This window comes from Dendropsophus ebraccatus, chromosome 5 (assembly GCF_027789765.1).
Source record: "Dendropsophus ebraccatus isolate aDenEbr1 chromosome 5, aDenEbr1.pat, whole genome shotgun sequence".
NCBI classification, from domain to species: Eukaryota; Metazoa; Chordata; class Amphibia; order Anura; family Hylidae; genus Dendropsophus; species Dendropsophus ebraccatus.
Window position 1 is genome coordinate 59,840,368 of NC_091458.1, and position 24,722 is coordinate 59,865,089.

The 24,722-nt window shown below is 44.6% G+C and overlaps 1 long non-coding RNA gene across 3 annotated transcripts; it reads right to left on the reverse strand.

Moving 5' to 3' along the window:
* Window positions 1-5,659: 5,659 nt before the first annotated feature.
* On the reverse strand, window positions 5,660-24,722 carry LOC138792644 (uncharacterized). Of its 3 annotated transcripts, none has more exons than XR_011363168.1 (4): window positions 24,613-24,722; window positions 24,283-24,367; window positions 18,285-18,404; window positions 5,660-5,851 (listed from the first exon to the last, which is right to left on the reverse strand). It is a non-coding gene; the product is annotated as an uncharacterized lncRNA (long non-coding RNA). The 3 variants fall into 3 exon arrangements; XR_011363169.1 differs by having other exon boundaries at window positions 24,492-24,722; XR_011363170.1 differs by lacking the exon at window positions 24,283-24,367.

Sequence of the window (24,722 nt, forward strand, 5' to 3'; positions counted from 1 at the left end):
AGCTGTGGTAATAAAACCTGTTCAGAGAGCAGTCCGCTTCACTAAGGGAAATTCCCAGCTTCATTACTCTGAAACTGAAACCTGCAACCCCCACAAAAACAGGAAACTTGAAAACTTTCTTGATAACATTGTGACATGGATTCACTAAATTCCCTCTAAACAGGGAGCCCCCTGGACATCGGAGACTTGGAAAGAAGTGCCAAGGCAAATAGGTGTCTAAAGGACTCTCCACCAGCAGTTATATCAAAGGATGGAATACAGTGGCTTTTACTGTGGTTCTGCTGGTGGAAATGTGATGCTTGTTAGGGTATGTACTTTCCTGATATGAAAAAAATAGAAGATCCAGCAGTGCAATAAAATCCACAACTATTAAAATTTTATATAAAATACACCACAGGGATACGCATGACACGATTCGAGCGCATGGATGTTTTTGAACATTGACAACACAGCATCTACCACCAGGCATATAAATACACATGTGTGACAATAAAGAAGAATTTAATACCAGTGTGTTGCACATTAAAAACTAGCTATGTTCTTACTAAACAGAAACTGCATATAAATATTGCTATATCATTTTGCATTTAGAACACTATGGGGCTGATTAACTACTATATTCCAGTCAGAAAATTGATAGGTTTTTGTCCATTTTCCCTGTCAGTTTGGTGTTACGACATATTTACTAAAGGGGTGTTGCACAATTTTTCCAAAAACCTGACAAACCGATTAATTTTGTCTACAAACCTGCCAAGTAGGCATGTTATGGGCGTGTTCTTCAATACCTGACACAACCGATAGATTTACTAAGCAAAAAAGTCATTTTTCGATTCTAAAACCCAGCCAATTCTAGTGTGGTGGGATGGCTGGGCATTAATTTTGTCCTGTGAAAAACCTTCCAGATTTACATAGAGCATGTACCACATTAATGAATTTGTCGCAAAAAAACAGACACAACCGATGGCATAATGGCTTATAATTGACGCATTGTTAGTAAATGAGGCCCTATATCTCTCTATGATACAAAGCAAATTTGTGGTATATATCAGCAAGCCAGAAGTATGGGATGCCCACATACAGGCCCGCTTCTGCCATGAGGCAGACTGAGGCTTCCGCCTCAGGCGGCAGCTCTTGGGGTCCTGCAGGGGGCGGCAGAATCTTCTCTGCTGTCATTTTAGTGAAGTTTAACTTCGCTAAAATGACAGCAGCCCCGATCTCCTCACAGTACTGAGTGCGGTGGTGTCCCTAGGCATTAAGATCCGGGGCCAGTGCCCCGAACAGGAAGTTCACTGCCCCGAATCTTTTGCCTAGGGAATCACTGTACTGCACTCTGAACTCCGTGGCTTGGTGCATCCGGCCACCGGGTCCTGTGTTGAGTGCTCAGCTCCCTCCAGTCTATTCAGAGGGGGGGGGGGGGGAGTGACGGAGGATTCAGCAGACCACCTGCTGAATGACACTTATCTGTAGAGTATGTAGAGAGAGGGAGAGAGAGAAAGCCCCTGCGCTCCCCCTCCCTCTCTCTCTCCCCCTCCCCCCTCCCTCTCTCCTGTCACTGTGAGGAGAAGCTGCTCCCTTATCTGGACGCCGAGCTGAGGATGGATGACCTCTGACCTCCCTGTCCTGCCGGGACCTCTGTGACTGCACCACCTCTGTAAGTATACAGCACACTATCACTGATATGAGGTGTAGTGTGATGTTCTGCAGCAGCTGAGGTGTAGTGGGATGTTCTGCAACAGCTGAGGTGTATGAAGAGGTTCTGCAGCAGCTGAGGTGTAGTGTGATCTGCAGCAGCTGAGGTGTAGTGTGATGTTCTGCAGCAGCTGAGGTGTATGAAGAGGTTCTGCAGCAGCTGAGGTGTAGTGTGATGTTCTGCAACAGCTGAGGTGTAGTGGGATGTTCTGCAGCAGCTGAGGTGTAGTGTGATGTTCTGCAGCAGCTGAGGTATATGAAGAGGTTCTGCAGCAGCTGAGGTGTAGTGTGATGTTCTGCAGCAGCTGAGGTGTAGTGTGATGTTCTGCAGCAGCTGAGGTGTATGATGAGGTTCTGCAGCAGCTGAGGTTTATGATGAGATTCTGCAGAACATCATAATACATAATGAGAAAATAATTAGTTTACTAATAGCTGAGGTACCGACGTGAGAATACGTGAGAAAAGTTCCTACACAAATTATACTAGTATCGGGGGAGGGGGGGCGCCATTTTAATTTTCGCCTCAGGCAGCAAAAAAGCTAGAATCGGCCCTGCCCACATATACTAAAGCGTGCCTCTGCAGAACCCATTCTTTTCAATAGGGATGGTCCGAACCTGCCGAGGTTCAGGTTCGTATGAACCCGAACGCTCGGCAGCAGATTCCCGCTGTCTGCCCGCTCCCTGGAGCGGGCGGATACAGCGGGAGAAACGCCTGGAAAACTGGGATACAGCCTATGGCTATGGCTGTATCACAGTTTTCCAGGCAGTCCTCCTGCAGGATCCGCTCCACGGAGAGGGCAGACAGCGGGAATCATTACCGAGGGTTCGGGTTCGTACGAATCCGAACCGAACTCGGTTTGGACCATCCCTACTTTTCAATGTGCTAAGCATAGGCTAAAAGTGAGTGCATTCAGCAGATTTGTGAGCCTATACTCATACACAGCTCCCCTGCCAGCAGCTTACTTCTGACAGATGAGCGGTGTTAAGGGAATCGTGTGAGAAGCCTCCAGCTCCCCTGCTCTACCACTCTGTTCCCTTATATCAATGTACATAATATATTAATTAAAAGTTTTAACATTTTAGATAATTGAAACAATATCGCCAATTTCAAATATTGCAAACTCAAAAAACAGGCATGTATCTATATAGCTACATATCAATAAAACATGGCATACAGGTAATTACAAATACAACAATATTGGATCATCATTTTGTAGACCCAAATGTCTGTTTATATTGTACTAATCAATACAAGCAAGTGAGTGTCTCATGCCTTGAGTGAAACGTGGTTTATGGGGAGGTTTGCACAATGGTAATCTGAATACCATCATATTTAAAGCAAAGCATCATATTTTGGATTGATGTTGATTTTTTGCAGTAATAGATATATAGTTCTGAGTGGTAAACCATACTCTCTGTACAGTGTGCAGAGACACAGAAAACCCATATTGCTTGCTAAAGGGGTTATCTAGCGAAAATCTTTTTCTTTCAAATCAACTGGTTTCAGAAAGTTATATAGATTTGTAGTTTACTTCTAGTTTAAAGGAACCTGTCGTCCCCAGTGCTGGGGTGAAGCCCGCCCAACCCCCCGCTAGAACCCCGGATACTTACCCCATGTGGCCAAGTCCCGCTCCTGGAGCTGGTCCCAGGACGGAGATATCCTTGTCGGAGGCCCAGAGCGTGCACTGCAGAGATGAGTCCGACACCCATAGAGAATGACGGCTCCATTCAGAGCAGCACCAAATCCCCATAGAAAACCTTTCCTTCTCTGGACAGTTGCTGTTTCAGACCGAGGTGGCAGCAAAGAGCCCTGTCTCAGACTGAAAATAAAACATTTCCTGGAGGACATACAGCAGCTGATAAGAACTGGAAGATTGAGATTTATAAATAGAATGAAACCAGTTGGTTTGAAAGAAAGAGATTTTCGCTGGAGTACCCCTTTAAGCATTTCTATAACTCAATTTTATCGCATGAGTGCTAATTTTTCTCAATCACACTACAGATGACCATGCTTCAGAGGCGGCATAGTTTAATAGGATCTTTTGTTGTAAATGAGATAACTCTTTAAGTAAGTCAGTAAGGTTTAGCTGCAGTCCTATAGCAAAACCACATAAAACTAAAAATAGTGCACAAACTTAACTTTGCTGCATTGGCAAGTTTAGCCCAGCTACACTGCTTATGGGACTTTTTTGTTTACAGAAATAACCTGAACTGGAGACAGAAACAATACAGTTTCAACTTTCTTTTTGTTACAATAAATTGGCACATACTGCAATATACTTTTGGCTATGCAGGCATCTACATTTACAATAGGATTGGTGAGCACCCTACAGTGTTGTGTCCACAGCTCCTATGTAGACCTACAGTATGTACCTCCATGTTTAAAGGGAATCAGCAGGTGAGAAGCGTTTAACTTACTGATATTTCCCTATAACGCACAGGGTGCTGAGGATGATGTAGTTTGTGGTTTAATGCATATGGTAATAAGGTGGTTTGGGACTATCGATCTGCCCTAGCCGCCCCGCTCTGCAGTAACTTCACTCCGTTGTTCATCACTGCAGAATATTTATTAGAGGGGGCAGGCCAGCCGAGCAGATTGGTGCTCTGAGGGTGGAAGTCCCGCCCCCAGTGCACCAAACCATCTCATTAGCATATAGATTAAACTGCAAACTACGCAAAAACAGCGTTGAGAATCAAGGCAAGAAAATGACCTTTGTGCTATAGGGACATATTAGCAGGTGAGATTTTTCCAACTTGCTCATAGTTTCCCTTTAAGGACTACAAACAAACTCTATGTGGTGTGATTACACAGTCATTTTTTTATTACTTATCTCCCTTAGTTTTGTTAACCTATAATGCATGTTAAAAAAAACTGAGACACTAATCTTTGCATTTGAGGCTTGTAGTTGGCAACTGTCCTAATTTAGCAATCTCGGGGACCAGAGCATAAAAGGAGAAGGGCTTCTTTTCTACTTCTATTTAGAAATCTCAAGTCCAGTACTTCCAGTACTTATCAGCTGCTGCATGCCCTACAGGAAGTGATGTATTATTTCCTGCCTGATATAATGCCCTCTGCTGCCACCTCTGTCCATGTCAGGAACTTTCCAGAGCAGTAGCAAATCCCCATAGAAAACCTCTCCTGCTCTGGACAGTTCCTGTCATGGACAGATGTGGCAGCATACAGCACCTTGTCAGACTAAAAGGAATACACCACTTCCTGCAGGGCATACAGCAGCTGATAAGTAGTGGAATATTTTTAAATAGAAGCAAATTAAAAATCTGACACCGATTGTTTGTAAAACAAATTTTCTTCTCAGGTGTACCCCTTTATCACCCATTGCTTAAAGAAGAGGTCTGGAAGAAATAAAAATTTTCATGCAGACAGGGGCAGGGAGGAACATAATAAAGAAGCCCTATTTAACTCTTCCAGTGCCTCTGCAGCGCTCTCTCACTGCTTCGGGACTCCCGCCAGGCTCGGCTATCTCCTGCTCCAGCAACATCATGACTTGGATGATAGATTGACTGCTCAGGCAATCAGTGACTGGGGCGGGATACCGCTCCAGTCACTAATTGGCTGAGCGTGCGATCCATCAGCCTGGATAAATGTTCGGCATCACAACAGGTTTCCTTTCGAGGAGGGATATCTGGCTATTCCCATGTTTTGAGACTTGTGACTGAGGCTCCACTAATCCCTTTTTCTGCATATTTAATTTTTTTAGAGGGCAATGTATCAATGGAGACTCTTGAATGAGTGCTCCATTGGGTTTTTAATTTGCTGATCTCCCTGAGATCAGTGATTGTTGTGTTTTTTTTTTTTTTTTATAGAATCACAATCTTGCCTTCAACCATGTAATTCCCTCCTAGGCTGAACTCGGTCATTTTGCTTGTGTTTTGCTTGTAAACATTGCTAGCACCAAATAGACTAAGATATTATGGACATGCAAGGGTTAGCATTGTTCTTTATTGCCACTTTATTGCCAGGATATACAGAACATGGTCACATGATCATCCCTTATCCAGCTTCTTCTAGAAGTGTAGTCTGTGGGAGAAGTCTTCCAGGTGCAGTCCTTTTTTAGATTAGACCCAGTGGCTGCATGTCCCCTCTAAGTCCTGGCTTGACCAAGAAAGTGAGAACATTTCCTCCAGTCTCATGTCTTCACAACCTATTTAGAGATTTTTAGTCAATACAACTGCTTAAAGTGATACTGTCAACAAAACTGTGACCAAATTAATGATGCCAGAATGCTCAGCTAGTAAGCATTGTTTTATTTCATGTGTTGTTTGTGTATTTGCTATGAAGTGAAACCACTGGGTGACCACCATCAAAGTGTAGGAATTACATTATTTTTCACAGAGGTTGCATCATGTCATAGTTGTAGATATCATGGCTGGCTGTTATCATAATCTAAATGTATGCTGAACCCTTTTAGCTGCACTGATCATTTACCTATACTGAGCTAAATACCACCATGCATTAGGGTCCATGTACACAGAAAGATTATCTGACAGATTATCTGCCAAAGATTTGAAGCCAAAACCAGGAACAGACTATAAACAGAGATCAGGTCATAAAGGAAAGCCTGAGATTTCTTCTCTTTTCAAATCCATTCCTGGCTTTGGCTTTAAATCTTTGGCAGATAATCTTTCTGTGTAAATGGACCCTTATGTTAGAGGAAATGATTTGCAGAACTGAATATGTACAACTAGTTGTACTGAATATACTCAATTTCTTACAGAAAATGATTGCAATCACAAATGCTTTGGTATTAATCTCTTCATTTACTTTGTCTTCAATGGAAAACCACAAAAAGAATTGTCAAAAAGCCAAATTGGATATAATTCCACACCAAACATAAAAAAGGGGGTGGACAAAAGTATTGGCACCCTTAGAAAAATCATGTGATGCTTCTCTAATTTGTGTAATTAACAGCACCTGTTACTTACCTGTGCCACATAACAGGTGGTGGCAATAACTAAATCACAATTGCAGCCAGTTGAAATGGATTAAAGTTGACGCAACCTCTGTCCTGTGTCCTTGTGTGTACCACAATGAGCATGGAGAAAAGAAAGAAGACCAAAGAACTGTCTGAGGACTTGAGAAGCCAAATTGTGAGGAGGCATAAGCAATCTCAAGGCTACAAGTCCATCTCCAAACACCTGAATGTTCTTGTGTCTACCATGCGCAGTGTCATCAAGAAGTGTAAAGCCCATGGCACTGTGGCTAACCTCCCTACATGTGGACAGAAAAGAAAAATTGACAAGAGATTTCAACAAAAGATTGTGCGGATGGTGGCTAAAGAACCTCGACTAACATCCAAACAAGTTATAGCTGCCCTGCAGTCCGAGGGTACAACAGTGTCAGCCCGTACTGTCCGTCGGCATCTGAATGAAAAGGGACTCTATGGTAGGATACCCAGAAAGACCCCACTTCTGACCCAGAGACATAAAAAAGCCAGCTTGGAGTTTGCCAAAACTTACCTGAGAAAGCCAACAACTTTTTGGAAGAATGTTCTCTGGTCAGATAAGACAAAAGTAGAGCTTTTTGGGAAAAGGCCTCAACATAGAGTTTACAGGGAAAAAAAGAGGGCTTCAAAGAAAAGAACACGGTCCCTACAGTCAAACATGGCGGAGGTTCCCTGATGTTTTGGGGTTGCTTTGCTGCCGTGTTTTTTCATTGCGAGCAAAATGAAGATATTATTATTAGTGATGAGCGAGCATGCTCGTCCGAGCTTGGTACTCGATCGAGTATTAGGGTACTCGATGGTACTCGTTACTCGGACGAGCATCTCGCAGTACTCGAGAAAATCTCATCATCTGTTTTCTGTAAGTTTGGGCGCTATTTCTCAGCCAATAAACGTGCAGGAGACTCTTTGGTACATCCTGTGATCACGTGGGACCCATACATGTCGATAGCAGCGATTGGTTGGCCAGATCAGATGACCCTGCCATATAAAAGGCGCAGCCGGCAGTACTCGCTTCAGACGCATGCTGTGAGAGATTAGGGACAGAGCTGCTGCTTCTCAGGGAGAGTGTCAGTGCAGGATTTAGCATTCCAGTAGGCAGGGAATACTAGCAATACAAACAAACAGCCCTGGCTGTGACTTGCAGTGCTGCTACCACGATTTCAGCAGCACACTGTGGTGATCGGCTGCTGGCAGAAAGGGGACATTAGGTGTTGCATACACACCCCAAAGAAGTGCTCAGTGTACTCTTTTTTGATTTTGGGGGGGGGTGGTCCTGCTGTACTACATTGGATTGCTGGGATTTGTAGTTCACCTTTATAAAACTTCACTGCTCATTGGACGGGGGTATCACAGCATGTATCTAGGTCCAGCCACTACCAGATTGTACCATACAGCCCCCCCAAAAAACTTGAGGGAGCACAAGTATTTTTCCAGATTTCTGTATTTCTTACGCAAGGCCTATCTAAGTTCCATACTGTGCAGTGACCATAAAATGGTGAACCCCAGGGGTAAAGGTTGAGGACGAGGGCGTGGGGTTCCAAGTGATGCTGTTGCTGGAGGCCATGGTTCAGGGAAGGGTGACACAGCAGCACCTGTTGAGGAGGTAGCAGTGACACACCGCAGACGTCCACTCCCTAGCTTCTTTGCCTAACTTACGGGGTCTCATGGTAGACTGATATTGAAACCGCAGCAGTGTGAACAGGTGATCACGTGGATAGCGGATAATGTGTCCAGTAACTTATCCACCACCCAGTCTTCCACGCAGTCCACCCACGCTACCCAAGGGAGTGGAGCCCTTGCTCCATTAGCTCAGCCTCCTTCCCCACAGCTTGGCCCTTCCAGGGAAAGAAGGGATTCAGATCCACCACCATGCTCCCAGGAACTCTTTTCTGGACCCTTCTCTGAGTTACAGCAACCGGAGCAGTCTATCTGTCCCGATGCCCAAACTATGCAGCTCACACAGTCAGTGGGTGATGAGAGTGGGGACTTGCAAGCGGGGTTGGAAGAGGTGTCTGATGATGACGATGAGACCCGGTTGTCAGACAGTGAGGTTGTTGTCATGGATGTAACTCAAAGTGAGGAAGAGAGTGGGGAAATGGAGTTGATAGAAATGACGTTTAGGATACACACCGCCACAGTTAATAGTTTGTTAATGCTGTTTGTGCCTTAAAGGGGAGGGTAACTATCACTTCATAGAACGATTGACGTGACTATCACTTTCATATTGACATGTCAGACTCCTTACCCCCAACAGTTGCCAAAATAGGGCAGAGGTGGTCAGGTCGTCACCTTTTTGTTTCTGTTTGTCTATCCGGGAAGTGATGATCAGGAAGGAACAGATGCCGCACTCTGCTGAGTGCCCTATGCCCCTTCCTTTAAGCAAGTAGGGTTAGGGTCAGCACTTTGACCCTAACAAGTTTGGTTAGATGTCAGAAATTTGGAAATGATGGTTAACCTTCAGTTTAATTTGTTGGGATATATACATATTGTAAGTTTGCACAGTATGGCTATGTTAACACAATGTTTTTTTCAGCTCCGTTTAAAATTATGTCCGTTATTTTGAGTCTGAAATAACAAAGTTTTTCGAAGCCTGGCATCCCCTTGCAATGACGGGTGTTTGCACATTATCTTAGTTTGGGTTACTAATTGCCCTTTGTGGCTTAATTGAAAAATCCATTGAATTTAATAGTAAAAACAGAGAAAGAACGGTGACAATAGAAGAACTGTGTGTGAACAACTAATACAAAACGTCCGCTATTTGCAAAAAAACGTCCGAAAATAATGTTCATGTTCATTATTTTGACGTCCACGATAAAAACGTCCATTTTTCCATGCATTGTGTGCATAGGACGTCCGTCTTCCCATTGACAGTCAGTTAAATTGCTGCAAAAACGGACGTTTTTTTAAATAGCGAAATCGGATGCTTTTTCTCCATTTTTGATGTGTGAACATAGCCTATGAGAGATAAATCTATCTAGCTGTGCTCATGCTTGTTTGTTAGCACTTAAACCAGTTAGCACTTAGAATTGTCACATTAGTCAACTAGGGAATGGGATATCACTATTGTTGGGTGACTGTTTTCAGTTCATAGTTCACATTGTAAAAGTTTAAAGTTCTGCACTTATCTCACTTTTCATTGGTTGTATAGATATAGATGTATAGATATATTGTACTTTTTTCTTAATTTAATATTTTCTTTTTTTCTTAAAGGGGAACTCCGGATCGAGGCAAGAAAAAAATGAAACTTCTGCAGAAGCATATAGCATTATTTATTACCTATCTTTCCCAGTTTTGAAACTACCAAAAATCCATTTGTTTTGTGGTTTTCTTTATTTCCTGGTTAAGCAGATGTACTCAGTACTACAGGTTCCAGAATGCATTGCTGTCCCTCTGTTTTAACCAGGCTGTTGCACAGAATTAGGCATAATGGGGCCATTAGGCAGCCTCAGAGGCATGCATACATGCTACCCCTGCTGTTTCCTGTCCATTTCTGTTGTGTTTCCATCAATTTCTGAGGTTGACAGATTTTCACACGACCCTCCCTCTACCGAATTTGGGTCCCCTGCAAAAATACTTGAGTCTCCCATCGACTTCAATGGGGTTCGTTACTCAAAACGAGCACTCGAGTATCGGGAAATACTTGTCTCGAATAGCAAGCACCCAGGCATTTTAGTACTCGCTCATCACTAATTATTACCAAAGCATTTGCGATTGGAATCATTTTCTGGAAGAAAGTAAGTATTATCTGACAGAATTGCCGGTGTGCCAATAATTTTGGCCAGCACTGAAATATACTGTAGTAAGTTTAATCAACTTCATTACATTATAAGAACTGAAGGATTTCATACAGTATATTTAATACCATTGTCAAATAGTTACAAGATCAACAATTTGGCCTAAATAAGTATAGTTTAATCTGATTGCTGGAATTGCTTGTTGTTGCCACCAGGGGGAAACATAGAGCTGCATAGCTGCAAGTCTTACAGTAAAGAAGCAGCTGATTTAACCACTGAAGTAACATAGATGGTCCCATAGACAAACGGAAACAAAAAAAAAGTCACAGTGAGAAATAGTTCTTGCTTACTGTTGTGACATTGTCGAAAATGACTATGCTGGTTCTCACCGAAAGAGAAGTCAGTTTATCTGTTAATCTATATATGAAATATGGCATGGGAACAGCAAATCATAATAGGGGATAGATAGTTGGACAAGCATGCATGCTGTTGCCTCAGTTGTCCTTTGTTTCTGGGTTTGTAGTGGTCTAACCCATAAGAACAGTAAACTATTTAGTGGAAAACTTCAGATATGGGATAACCCCTTTAAAAATGAGGCTATGCGGCTTAAGAAGAATATTCTATCCAATTAAAACAAGTCACTATCCCAGACCTCAAGCTATATTATCTAGCTGCCAACATGAAAATTTTGCAGGATTGGCTTTAGGACACATCAGGATACTCCCCGATAACATTAGCAACATTTCTGATAGGAAATCTTTTACCTCAAGCCCGGCTTCACTGCCCCTACTCCTCTCTCTCAGAGGCTCAAAGAGGGAATCCATTGTTTATGTCACTGTGGAGGTTGTGGAACGCTGTACATGACAAACAAGATCAGCCAACCCTTTTGCGACAACCCACTCTTCCACCAGGGAAAACCTCACCCAATATTCCGACGGTGGTGGAGTAGCCGATTAAATATTGTGGCGGACATTGTGAACCCTGCCACCAAGAAAGTTCACTCATTCTCCCAGGCGTGTGTGAAATTTGATTTCTTTACGCCCCCATTTGTTCTATTTCTTACAGGCTCAAAGCGTTGCAATTTCAGTCAATCGCTCTCTGCCACAGCAGGGTTGGGGAGATCTGCTGTGTCTCCATCTGGCTGCCTTCTCCCAGACGGAGGGCCTTATTTCCAGCAACTATTTGCTCCTCCAGTCTTACCTCGACTATACACTCACGGCCTATGATATAACCACATGGTCCACACATGACTTTCAATTTTCCTCATCAGCACTTCTAAAAATTTTGATCAACACACTCACATGTATCCCTATTTCCTATTGGGAAATGTTGCTGAAAATCTTACATAAAGGCTACATAACCCACCAATGAAACTTTTTCATGGGTAATCTCCCTACCCCAGCCTGTTCCAAGTGTGGGGAGGCCACCGCCAGCCACTTCCATTGCTTATGGGATTGTCCCTAAATTAAATAATTTTGCTGAAGAATACATGTCTTTGCCACTACACAGGTTCCCCATAATCTTCCCCACAAGTAGCTTGGGCCCTTTTTGGGCAACTTTCTAATGCTGACATAAATCTCCCACACAAACACACTCATCTACAATAACTCAACGTAAAGCTTCCTGGGTAAACATATATCTATCCTAAGATAATAAGAAGGGAAATGCTAAAAGGGCAGACTAGATGGACCCAGTGGTCTTTTTCTGACGACAATCTTCTATGTTTCTATGTTTACTTTTCCTATACAATACTACAGACTTGGCTAGCACTTAACACACCTACTCTTTACATCTTCCTGGAAAAGCTCACCTCCCTACTGAGAATGGATTGGGTGTTGGCATCCTTGCAAAAGGAAGCCCTAGTTAAAAAGGTTTTTGATATATGGTCACCCATCGTTAGATTACTCCCATACATCAGGGACCACATCAGATGATGCTTAAAGGGGTAGTCCACCCAAAAAATTTTTCTTTCAAATCAACTGGTGCCATAAAGTGCCAGAGATTTGTAATTCACTTCTATTAAAAAAATTTAAGTCTTCCAGTACTTATCAGCTGCTGTGTGTCCAGCAGGAAGTGGTGTTTTCTTTCCTGTCTGACCCAGTGCTCTCTGTTGCCTCCTCTGTCCATGTCAGGAACTGTCCAAAGCAGGAGCAAATCCCCATAGAAAACCTCTCCTGCTCTCCAGACTGGAAATAATACAACTTCCTGTTGGGCATACAGCAGCTGATAAGTACTGGAAGGCTTGAGATTTTTTAATAGAAGTAAATTACAAATCTCTGGCACTTCATGGTAGCAGTTGATTTGAAAGAAAATTTTTTTTTGTGGACTACCCCTTTAAGTACAACCACATGGTTTCTGGAACAGAACCTCACAAGGAATGATCCCATGGCCTAAAACTGTTTCAAATCTAATTTGCCCACTGGGTTACCTCTTCCATTGTCATTAGGATCCATGAATCTCAACCCCCTGCCCCCTTCTCCCTATCCATCACAGGTAATAATGCTTTGGAAAGGTTCTCTTTCTTCTTCTCATCGGGCACTGAAGAACCTGAGTCCACTGGCAATAGATTACATCCTAGACTTAACTGTTTTACTGTGAAGGGTGGTAACCTAAAAATGGACTTCACCGATACATGGACTTCAGGGGGGAGAGTTGTCAAACATGGTGTAAAGTGAAGCTGGCTCGGTTGCCCCTAGCAACCGATCATTCCTCACAAACTCTTTGGAAATTGAAAGGTGGAATCTGATTGGTTGCTAGGGGCAACTCAGCCAGTTTCACTTTATACCATGTTTGATAAATCTCCCCCATGATGACTCCTCCAGAACCTTCCTGTTATTCTTATCCCCCTCTCTTTTTATATTGAATATCATTTGTAAAATTCATATAAACAAGTTGGGGGGGGGGGGGGGGGGGGGGGTAGTGAATATCATTTGTAAAATTCATATAAACAAGTTGGGGGGGGGGGTAGTCACCAAAGCTTTGTTGGGCCATTTTTAACAAAAGAGAAACCTCACCTTGGCCTTATTTTAAATATTCTATTAGTAGAGTGCATGAAAAGTCATTATGACTATAATCACCTTCACAGACAGCAGTTATCTGGATATGACAGCCTGAAAATGAGACTATCATGATAAACATTAGCTCTAAATTACATTTGTCATGAACGAATCATAAGCAATTACTACTTTCAACTCTGTTGCCCTCCCTTTACCTCACCTGTTTAATAGAGATGTTGATAAACTGGTTCCACATTCTAATACAGCTATTGTAATTCAAGTCTCAATCTATTATAATGTGAAGTGTCACAAATAGCCCACATTATGCTGCTTGTCTATTCTTGGTATTGGCGGTTCTTGTTCCAGATACCCATGTCTAGGCATGCCCAGAATACAGGTCACTTAAAGGTTTTCATGCTGAATCATAAACTTTTGCGAAGGCATGTCCGTAATAGAAATGTTAAGCAATAACTATTTGATTTAGCATAAAGTGAGAGATAAATCATCACTGAAATATTTTCTATATTTATAAACATAAAGAAGAAGCACAGAATCAGAACCAGTAGCCAGTAATTCTTACCGGAGACTGTATGCCTCCTTTCATTTTCCTTTGCTCCACCATAGGGCTCATGTACAATATGCTTCTGATCTCAAACTATGGAGTCATTGACCATGACAAGGTCTTAGCAACCCTTTTGTGCAATATCTTAGTACATGTACTCTTGTATGTCCCCATCCGAATGTACACTTCTTTATATATTTCTTAATAAGATAGGCACACAAATAGACCAGTCCCTATTAGATCCAATAACTTGTCTCTTACTGCTGTGTTCGTACCCCAGTCTGATCTAGTTTCTTACTATTCTGCCCATCCAATTTTAGAACAATCTGTAAAGCAGTCAGATCTTGGGAATGAAAAGAAAATATCTATAAAACGCAAAAATATATAAAGGCGCTGAAGCCCAAATACAACTTCAGTAAAAAACAAAAACAAAATCTATCTATCTATCTATCTATCTATCTATCTATCTATCTATCTATCTATCTTGTTACTTGGATGATATGTCTGGCCTTTTTCCTCACTGTACTGAAATGCTAACTCTAATATACGAATATGTGAGTCAATAGATGACATATTAAACTCTATACAATTGCACATACTGAAAAAGTACAGTACATTCAGCTTAAACAGTGGGAGATTATCCAACTGTATACATAATGTAAGTTTATGGATTTTTAGTCACAATGCTGAGAACAGAGAATAAGAAAATAGCCTCTTCTAAATCCACAACATTAAATATAAAGGATATACTCCGGCAGCTGAAACTGAAAGGCACTTATCAATATCCACTGCCAGCAGGGTTACTGTGACATACTTACTTATCTGGGCTCTCACAGCACATGTCTATACCACCTCCACTGGCCACATTGAACAACATGACAGCACTGATGGAGGCCTTCTGCTTCCCTAACTGTATTCAGGCCACCGACCCCATGGGACTGTTTACTCCATAACCCTCTCCCCTGGTAATTATATGTAACCTCCTGATTTATGGTGGTTTTACACGGAATGATGTATCGTTCGAATTTGCACGATAACGGTCGAATTGGAACGATAATCGTACGTGTAAATGCAGCGAACGATCAAGCGACAAGCGACAAGTTCTCAAATCGTCGTTGATCGTTCGCAAAAAATTCGCAGATCCTTCAGTGTAAACAGTCTTTTAACGATTTCCCCTATGTGTGAGATAGGCTTAAGCGATCGCAAAACGATCGCAAAACGAATATTCTGTACGATGTATCGTTCCGTCTAAACGCCGATCGTTATAAAAAAAAAATTGCTCATTCAAAAACGTTAATCGTACGATCGGGCGAATTATCGCTTTGTGTAAAACCACCATTAGACTTCCAGACTGTTTAACTGTTAACCCCTTGGCTTCTGAATTTGGTTATACTACTTTTTGCTGTTTCTGTCCTGAGGATTCTTCCTAGTACAGACCCAGTTAGACAATGACACTCTACCCTCTTGGGGCATCTATGACAGTTTGCGGCCTGCTGTCCTGCATCAAGACTTTATCTCAGTGCACTGCCAATGCAATCTGGCCCGTGGCCAGTCAGGTGGAGTCACAGGGGTAGTCCTATACTCTGCCATCCAAAGGTGGGTGGGGTGTAGACTGCTATTTAGGATCATTGGCTGATCAGGTTCAGACCTCCACTTCTTATTATAGATATAGTTATAGGGGTTCAGAAGTAGCAGCTGTGCATATACCTTAAACTCAAAGACCTCTTTTATAAGAGGAGACCAGTATTAGAAATGGCACATGGAGGGGGCTTTACAGATTTTGTTATGAAGGCCATCACCCTTTATACTATATGTAGTGTTACTTGTAGAAATCTTCAGAATAGTTGCAATGTGAATAGTCCTCACCAAAGCTTCCCTTACATGTTAGGGTATTTTATGATCTATATTTGGAAATGTAGCAGACCAGAAACTCATCATAAAATCATCATACTTATATAACTCTAAAGACGAGTTATTCCATGAAAAATACCTAGAGCAATGAGTGGTTTGGTAGTATGACTATGTGCACAGTCACCACTAGGCAGAGCAGACACTCTCTAATTGACTGCTGTTTACCACTGCTCGGAGAAAGGCGGTGGAATTACTGACAGGCCGTGAGGCTCAGAGAGAACCTTAGGTGAACAGTGTTTCTGCCAGACATGTCATAATACTTACCAAAACAAAATAAATGATAGCTTCCACAGCCATGACAGTATTATTAGTCTGGTAATGAGATGTTTCCTGAGACATTTGCCACAGCATCCCTGTTACAAAGCTTCACATGAAAATAAGCTGATGTCTTATAGAAAGTCTTCTACTAATCATGTTACCAATATATTCTGCAGCACTTTACAATCCAGAGAGTTCATGTACTGACAAGGTTAGACATCACAGAGTAACAAACTAACAATTCAAAGCAAAGGAGCCTACCATCAAGATAGGGGAGACATGAAAGGAGTGAGGGTCCTGCTCACAAGAGCCTACCATCAAGATAGGGGAGACACAAAAGGAGTGAGGGTCCTGCTCACAAGAGCCTACCATCAGGATAGGGGAGACATGAAAGGAGTGAGGGTCCTGCTCACAAGAGCCTACCATCAAGATAGGGGAGACATGAAAGGAGTGAGGGTCCTGCTCACAAGAGCCTACCATCAGGATAGGGGAGACATGAAAGGAGTGAGGGTCCTGCTCACAAGAGCCTACCATCAAGATAGGGGAGACACAAAAGGTTTGAGGGTCCTGCTCACAAGAGCCTACCATCAGGATAGGGGAGACACGAAAGGAGTGAGGGTCCTGCTCACAAGAGCCTACCATCAGGATAGGGGAGACACGAAAGGAGTGAGGGTCCTGCTCACAAGAGCCTACCATCAGGATAGGGAAGACACCAAAGAAGTAAGGGTCCTGCTCACAAGAGCCTACCATCAGGATAGGGGAGACACAAAAGGAGTGAGGGTCCTGCTCACAAGAGCCTACCATCAGGATAGGGGAGACATGAAAGGAGTGAGGGTCCTGCTCACAAGAGCCTACCATCAGGATAGGGGAGACATGAAAGGAGTGAGGGTCCTGCTCACAAGAGCCTACCATCAGGATAGGGGAGACACAAAAGGAGTGAGGGTCCTGCTCACAAGAGCCTACCATCAGGATAGGGGAGACACAAAAGAAGTAAGGGTCCTGCTCACAAGAGCCTACCATCTATTCTATAACAAAATAGGGGAGACATAAAAGGAGTAAGGGTCCGGCTTACATAAGCTTACAATCTATGAGGAAATAGGTATAACACAAGAGGAGTGAGGACCCCGCTTACACGAGCTTACAATCTGTAAGGGAATAAGGGAGACACAAGAGGAGTGGGCAACCAGAAATAGTGCCAGATGGACAAGTAAAGTAAAATGCAGAAATGAAAAGGCAAAATATATACACATTTACATTTATAGTCTCTTTAAAGAAGGGCACTAGTATGTGTGAATGTTAGCGTGTAACTAATTTGTGTAGTATTGTCATGTTTAAAGGGGTAGTCCGGCGGGGGGGCATTTTTTTCCTGACACCAGGGAGTAGGTGGCTGAGGGAAACGACGTCCACTCACCTCCCCGGTTCCAGCGGCGGGTTCCGCATCGTGGCGCTCTGGTACCCGGTTCCCGGCTGCTTCCTGGTGTCTGATGCGACTGGTGTCTCAGCCAGTCAGTGATGGAGGCGGGATCCGTTTCATGTCCACTCAGATCGTATCGTCTCGTATCCGTGGAGAGGGTGGATACAGCCTGAGGACCGCCTGGAAAACTGGAATACAGCCATAGCCATAGGAGCGGAGCAGGCAGACAGCGGAAATCAGAAGCCGAGAGTTCAGGTTCATACGAACCCGAACCTCGGCCGGATCGCTCATCTCTAATACTCATTGCACTTACTGACAGCAGCTCCCTGTGTGTCCCATACAGCTAAATTCATAAACCTAAAAGTCCCCTCCTCCACCTGTGTTGTCCTGCTGTCCGTCTAGTTGGTATACTGAAAAGAATATCCTAATATCCTAACAGAATAGCCTATTAGTGTTAGAAGGGACTGCCATCTTCCCGGACCCCAGGACTCCCTGACAATTAGACTACATTATTCTATCCCGATGGGTCCAGTATAAATCATACACTGCATGGTACATATTATTTAGTGTACACACAAAATAGGGTACCCCATAGCAAAGATCAAAATGCCCCTCCTATTATAATATCTGGTTGTGCACTCCAGGACAGAAGGCCCTGCTGTTGGCTACCCTGCTTTCCATGACCATGGCACCAATGCGCCATCTTTCTACAAGTTGACAGTGCAGTTGATTAGAGGAGTTCTACACAGTTTCTTACCAGTTCAAAAGGAATATGTCCAGTCAGGGCTGCGCTCCTTCCCCCATAGGCACCCATAGCAGCTGCAGTCTGCCTCTGTGATGTTTACACTCATGTGTTTTGTTAACATACAGCAACAGCCTAGGAGGAATACAGTAGATAGATATCACTGTGTGGCAGAGATCACACGCATCAGTTGGACACATATATTATGAACTGAGCTTTCGATAAGCCTTTTATCACTTTCGGCGAATATATGCCATCATAGCCTAGGGTTGATAGATGCCTGTGACGGACAACTATCACTGTCATTTTTTTAACATATACATTATGATAAGCTCCTGAACATCTCACATCCCCCTTGAGTAAAGGTATACTGATATAGGTGACAGGTACCAATGTTAGACATTTGTGTTTATGTTTAATGTCCATTTCAGGCGCTTAAACTAGTGTATATGTTCACAATGTAAACATAGCCTGAATCTCCAAGGACATCTTAAAGGGGTTGGCTATACTTACTCCACTGTGTTTGAGAAAAGGTTGCCAACTCCTTTAAGACATTAGGCAGAAAGTAGTGTCTCCCTTTACAAGGACATTGATTGAATATGCACTGTATATTCAACATAACTTGTAGGTATTAATAGTACAAGGGAATATAGGTAAGTTTGTGGTGACCATATGAAGGGCCCATGTGACGGCAGCGCACGGCTTCCAGCTGCTATCAGCAGCCGGGGACTGGCCGTGCCACGCCTGGCTAATTAGCCATTTACATGCAGCTGTCAAAGCTGACAGCTGCATTTGAATGGCTATAAACAAGCCATCCCTGATGTCTAGTGGCGGATTGCGGAGGGGCGATCCCTGCTTCTTACCCGGCCAGGCCTCAGCGTTGCAATGATGCTGATCGTGGCTCAGTAATGGATTGCTCTGGGCTCCACAACCCTGAGCAAACAGACAATTTGAAATGAATCCTGCAGAGGAAAATACTGAGAAAATACCTCATGTACACATACAATGGCAAGAACACATATGCGTTAAATGAAAGATCAAGAATGAACAATATGTACAGTAAGTTTCCAGTATTTTTTAACAATAAGTTGTAATAATACAATGAAAATGTTTAAATTACTTAATAAATAAATATACACTACCGTTCAAAAGTTTGGGGTCACATTGAAATGTCCTTATTTTTGAAGGAAAAGCACTGTACTTTTCAATGAAGATAACTTTAAACTAGTCCTAACGTTAAACAAATACACTCTACAATGCTAATTGGTAAATGACTATTCTAGCTGCAAATGTCTGGTTTTTGGTGCAATATCTACATAGGTGTATAGAGGCCCATTTCCAGCAACTATCACTCCAGCGTTCTAATGGTACAATGTGTTTGCTCATTGGCTCAGAAGGCTAATTGATGATTAAAAAACCCTTGTGCAATCATGTTCACATATCTGAAAACAGTCTAGCTCGTTACAGAAGCTACAAAACTGACCTTCCTTTGAGCAGATTGTGTTTCTGGAGCATCACATTTGTGGGGTCAATTAAACGCTCAAAATGGCCAGAAAAAGAGAACTTTCATCTGAAACTCGACAGTCTATTCTTGTTCTTAGAAATGAAGGCTATTCCATGCGAGAAATTGTTAAGAAATTGAAGATTTCCTACAACGGTGTGTACTACTCCCTTCAGAGGACAGCACAAACAGGCTCTAACCAGAGTAGAAAAAGAAGTGGGAGGCCGCGTTGCACAACTAAGCAAGGAGAAAAGCACATTAGAGTCTCTAGTTGTCACGGCCGCGGCGGCGTCCCGTGCTCCGGGCTGCCGCCGTGACCTCCCTCTGCCCCATGCAGCTGCCGGGGTCCTTGTGCAGGGACCCGGCGCTGCCACCTGTTCGGCCCCGGGGGGCGCCTTACCTCGCCCCACTCCTGTCTGTGCCGGCCGGCGCGCGCGGCCCCGCCTCCTAGGGCGCGCGTGCGCTGGCTGTCTCAGATTTAAAGGGCCTACTGCTCCTGCTACGCCTCGCCTGCCGTCACTAGCAACCAAGCCAGGGGTAGCGACCTGCGGGGCGCCTGCCGCAGCAAGTCCATCCCGCCTTGCGGCGGGCTCTGGTGAAAACCAGCGGCCCCTTAGACTCTGCTCCCTGGTGAGGTTAGTGCCATCGCTAGTGACGGTTCAGTGGATCCACTACTTTAGGTGTTACAGTAGGCTCCAACCATGGATCCCGGCGAGGTGCCTGATCTCTGTGACGTAGCCAGAGTGGTCGCTCAACAGGCTCAACAAATCCAGCAACAGTCACAGCAGATCCAGCAACTGACTGCAGCCTTACAGCAGCATACTACAGCTCAGCGCTCACCACCTCCTGCAGCCTCTTCGAGACTTCGACTGGCTCTCCCGAGTAAATATGGAGGTGATCCCAAGTTGTGCAGGGGATTCCTGACTCAATGCACCATGCATATTGAACTCTTAAATAGTCAGTTTCCCACCGAGCGCTCTAAAGTGGCTTTCATCATCAGCCTATTGGAGGGTAGAGCTTTGGCCTGGACCACGCCGCTGTGGGACCGAGATGATCCTGTTGCTGCCAATCTCCGAACCTTCCTGGCCGAGTTTCACTCCGTCTTTGAGGAACCTGCCCGTGCTTCTTCAGCTGAGACTGCTCTCCTCAACCTCTCTCAAGGGAGCTCCTCTGTTGGTGACTACGCCATCCAGTTCCACACCCTGGCAGCTGAATTAGACTGGAATGAGGCCGCTCTAATAGCCACCTTCAAGAAGGGCCGATCCAGTCGGGTGAAAGACGTGCTCTCAGCCCGCGACCTCCCTACATCTCTGAACGATCTAATCCTACTGGCTACCAGAGTCGACAACCGATTTTCCGAGAGAGAGGAGGAGGTCTGGCAAGAACGGCGACTAAGCCTGCCCCGTCGCCATCACCGCCTAGCACCAGTTTTTCAGAATCCTGTTGCTCCTGTACCCCAGTCGACTCCTGAGGTTCCTATGCAAGTAGAACGAGTTCGCCTGACTCCTCATGAGAGGGCTCGCCGACTAGACCTGAATCTCTGTCTCTATTGCGGTGGCTCTGATCACTTCCGGCAGAGATGTCCCCAACGTCCTCAGTGTCCGGGAAACGCTCGCACCTAGGTCCGGTAGGAGAGGCCTCCCTAGGTGTGAATGCCACCTCTCCAAGATTGTCTATGCCAGTTTCCATCCAGACACCCTCAGGACAAATTCACCAGACTACTGCCTTCATCGACTCCGGGTCTGCGGGCAGTTTCATTGCAGCTACCTTGGTCCAAAGATGGCGGCTACCCATGATCCAGCTAGCCCGATCCCTGTCTATCTCCTCGGTCACAGGCGAGACTCTTGCTGAAGCTGTGCTCTACCAGACTGCACCTCTAGTCCTCCAGGTGGGCGCTTTACATCAGGAGAAGATCTCCTTCTACATCTTGCGCCATTCCTCTTCCGACATCCTGCTGGGTCTACCTTGGCTGCAATTACATACCCCTAAGCTAGACTGGAGAACCGGGGAGATTATCAGTTGGGGTCTGGACTGTCCTAACCGGTGTCTGAAGCTTCTTCAGCCCAAGAGCTCTGTGACGTCACCTGACTCCGTCAAGCCTCTACCCGGCCTACCGGCAGAATACCGAGACTTGGCTGACGTCTTTTCTGCCAAAGAGGCGGACTCTCTACCCCCTCACCGGACATATGATTGTCCCATAGACCTCCTTCCTGGAACTTCTTTTCCACGAGGTCGGGTGTACCCTCTCTCCGTGCCCGAGACTGAGGCCATGTCTTCCTACATCCGGGAGAACCTTCAGAAGGGTTTCATTCGCAAATCCACGTCCCCTGCTGGCGCAGGATTCTTCTTTGTGCAGAAGAAGGACGGTTCTCTTCGCCCATGAAAGCTGGACTACCCATTCTGGCCATGAAAACTGTCAGAGGGAGACGGTTCTTCCTAGTGGACTGGAGAGGATTTGGTCCTGAGGAGAGGTCCTGGGAACCCAAGGCTAACATCCTGGACCAAGATCTCATCAAGAGGTTCCTGCAGGCTAGAAAGAGGGGAAGGCCAAAGGGGGGGGTACTGTCACGGCCGCAGCGGCGTCCCGTGCTCCGGGCCGCCGCCGCCACCGCGACCTCCCTCTGCCCCATGCAGCCACCGGGGTCCTTGTGCAGGGACCCGGCGCTGCTACCTGTTCGGCCCCGGGGGGCGCCTTACCTCGCCCCGCTCCTATCTCAGTCTGTGCCGGCCGGCGCGCGCGTCCCTGCCCCCTGGGGCGCGCGCGCGCCGGCTGTCTCAGATTTAAAGGGCCAGTCCGCCCCTAATTGGTTAGTTGCACTAATCACTCTCTATAAATTCCAGCCCTGCCCCACTACAGGTGTTGGAGCCTCTGCATGCTTCCCATAGCGTTTGGCCCAGCTCCCTGTTGTTCCTGACCTTAGTCCTTGTTCCTTGTTCCTGTCCGCAGTCCTTGTCCCTAGTCCCTGCCCGCTGCCTTCCCATTGTTCCTGAGTCCTGTCCGCCACCTGCGATCACGCCTACAGACCTCTGCCTGCACTATCTCCTGCCTACTGCTCCTGCCACGCCTCGCCTGCCGTCACTAGCAACCAAGCCAGGGGTAGTGACCTGGGGGTCGCCTGCCGCAGCAAGTCCATCCCGCCTTGCGGCGGGCTCTGGAGAAAACCAGCGGCCCCTTAGACTCCGCTCCCTGGTGAGGTTAGTGCCATCGCTAGTGACGGTTCAGTGGATCCACTACTCCAGGCGTTACACTAGTTTGAGAAACAGACGCCTCACAGGTCCCCAACTGGCATCTTCATTAAATAGTACCCGCAAAACACCAGTGTCAACATCTACAGTGAAGAGGCGGCTGCAGGATTTTGGGCTTCAGGGCAGAGTGGCAAAGAAAAAGCCATATCTGAGACTGGCCAATAAAAGAAAAAGATTAAGATGGGCAAAAGAACACAGACATAGGACAGAGGAAGACTGGAAAAAAGTGTTGTGGACGGATGAATCCAAGTTTGAGGTGTTTGGATCACAAAGAAGAACGTTTGTGAGACACAGAACAAATGAAAAGATGCTGGAAGAATGCCTGATGCCACCTGTTAAGCATGGTGGAGGTAATGTGATGGTCTGGGGTTGCTTTGGTGCTGGTAAGGTGGGAGATTTGTACAGGGTAAAAGGGATTCTGAATAAGGAAGGCTATCACTCAATTTTGCAACGCCATGCCATACCCAGTGGGCAGCGCTTGATTGGAGCCAGTTTCATCCTACAACAGGAACATGACCCTAAACACACCTCTAAATTGTGCAAGAACTATTTACAGCAGAAGCAGGCAGCTGGTATTCTATCGGTAATGGAGTGGCCAGCGCAGTCACCAGATCTGAATCCCATTGAGCTGTTGTGGGAGCAGCTTGACCGTATGGTACACCAGAAGTGCCCATCCAACCAATCAAACTTGTGGGAGCTGCTTCTAGAAGCGTGGGGTGCAATTTCTCCAGCTTACCTCAACAGATTAATAGCTCGAATGCCAAAGGTGCGCAATGCTGTAATTGCTGCAAACGGTGGATTCTTTGACGAAAGCAAAGTTTGATGTAAAAACAATGTTATTTCAAATACAAATGATGTCTTGACTCTATTTTTTATTCATTTCACAACGTATGGTGGTGAATAAGTGTGACCTTTCATGGAAAACACTAAATTGTTTGGGTGACCCCAAACTTTTGAACGGTAGTGTATATAAAGCAAGCCCAATTTAACATACACACTAAAATGTGGTATTAGGAGGCAACAAGCTATATAGGTGTAAACCAGTCAAACCTGTCAGCCAGCATTCATCTAGAGACATTCCATTGTCATAATATGCTACAGGTAGATTGTGCTTTGAGGCAAACACCTACATCTTTACTTTGATTACCTAAAATATTTTTGCAAATTACCCTCAGAGAATTTATTCATATAATTTTTTTCAATATCATATTCAAATTCAATATCATATATATGAATATCACATTCAAGTGGTTGTAATAAACTTACCTACAGTATACCAGCCACCAGAAGGATACAGATATAGAGCTGTATAGAGTGATCACATGTATAATACTAGGGAAGATTTATAAAACTATGAAAAAACACAGCAAAAAGATATATATGATAAAGCGCGTTCAAAGACAGGTGAAAGAATGGTGTAAGGTCTTAAGTACAAAACTTAAAGAAAAAATAAAAAGTGGAAATATAATCAAAACCTTTGTGCTGCAGCTAGTTTGGGTCTTGAAGGGGTAGTATAACAAAGCAAAGAAGGTAAAATCAGATGTGGACCCCATACATATATAAAGGAGTACAAATGTGCTGGTTTTAGAAGCTTACATCGCTGTAACATTTTTCTTCTCTATGCATCTGATCAATTTCTGGTTTACTCTCTGAACTTTGACCCTGCAACAGTGCAGACACTTTCCTACAATCCCCCTTTCTGCATG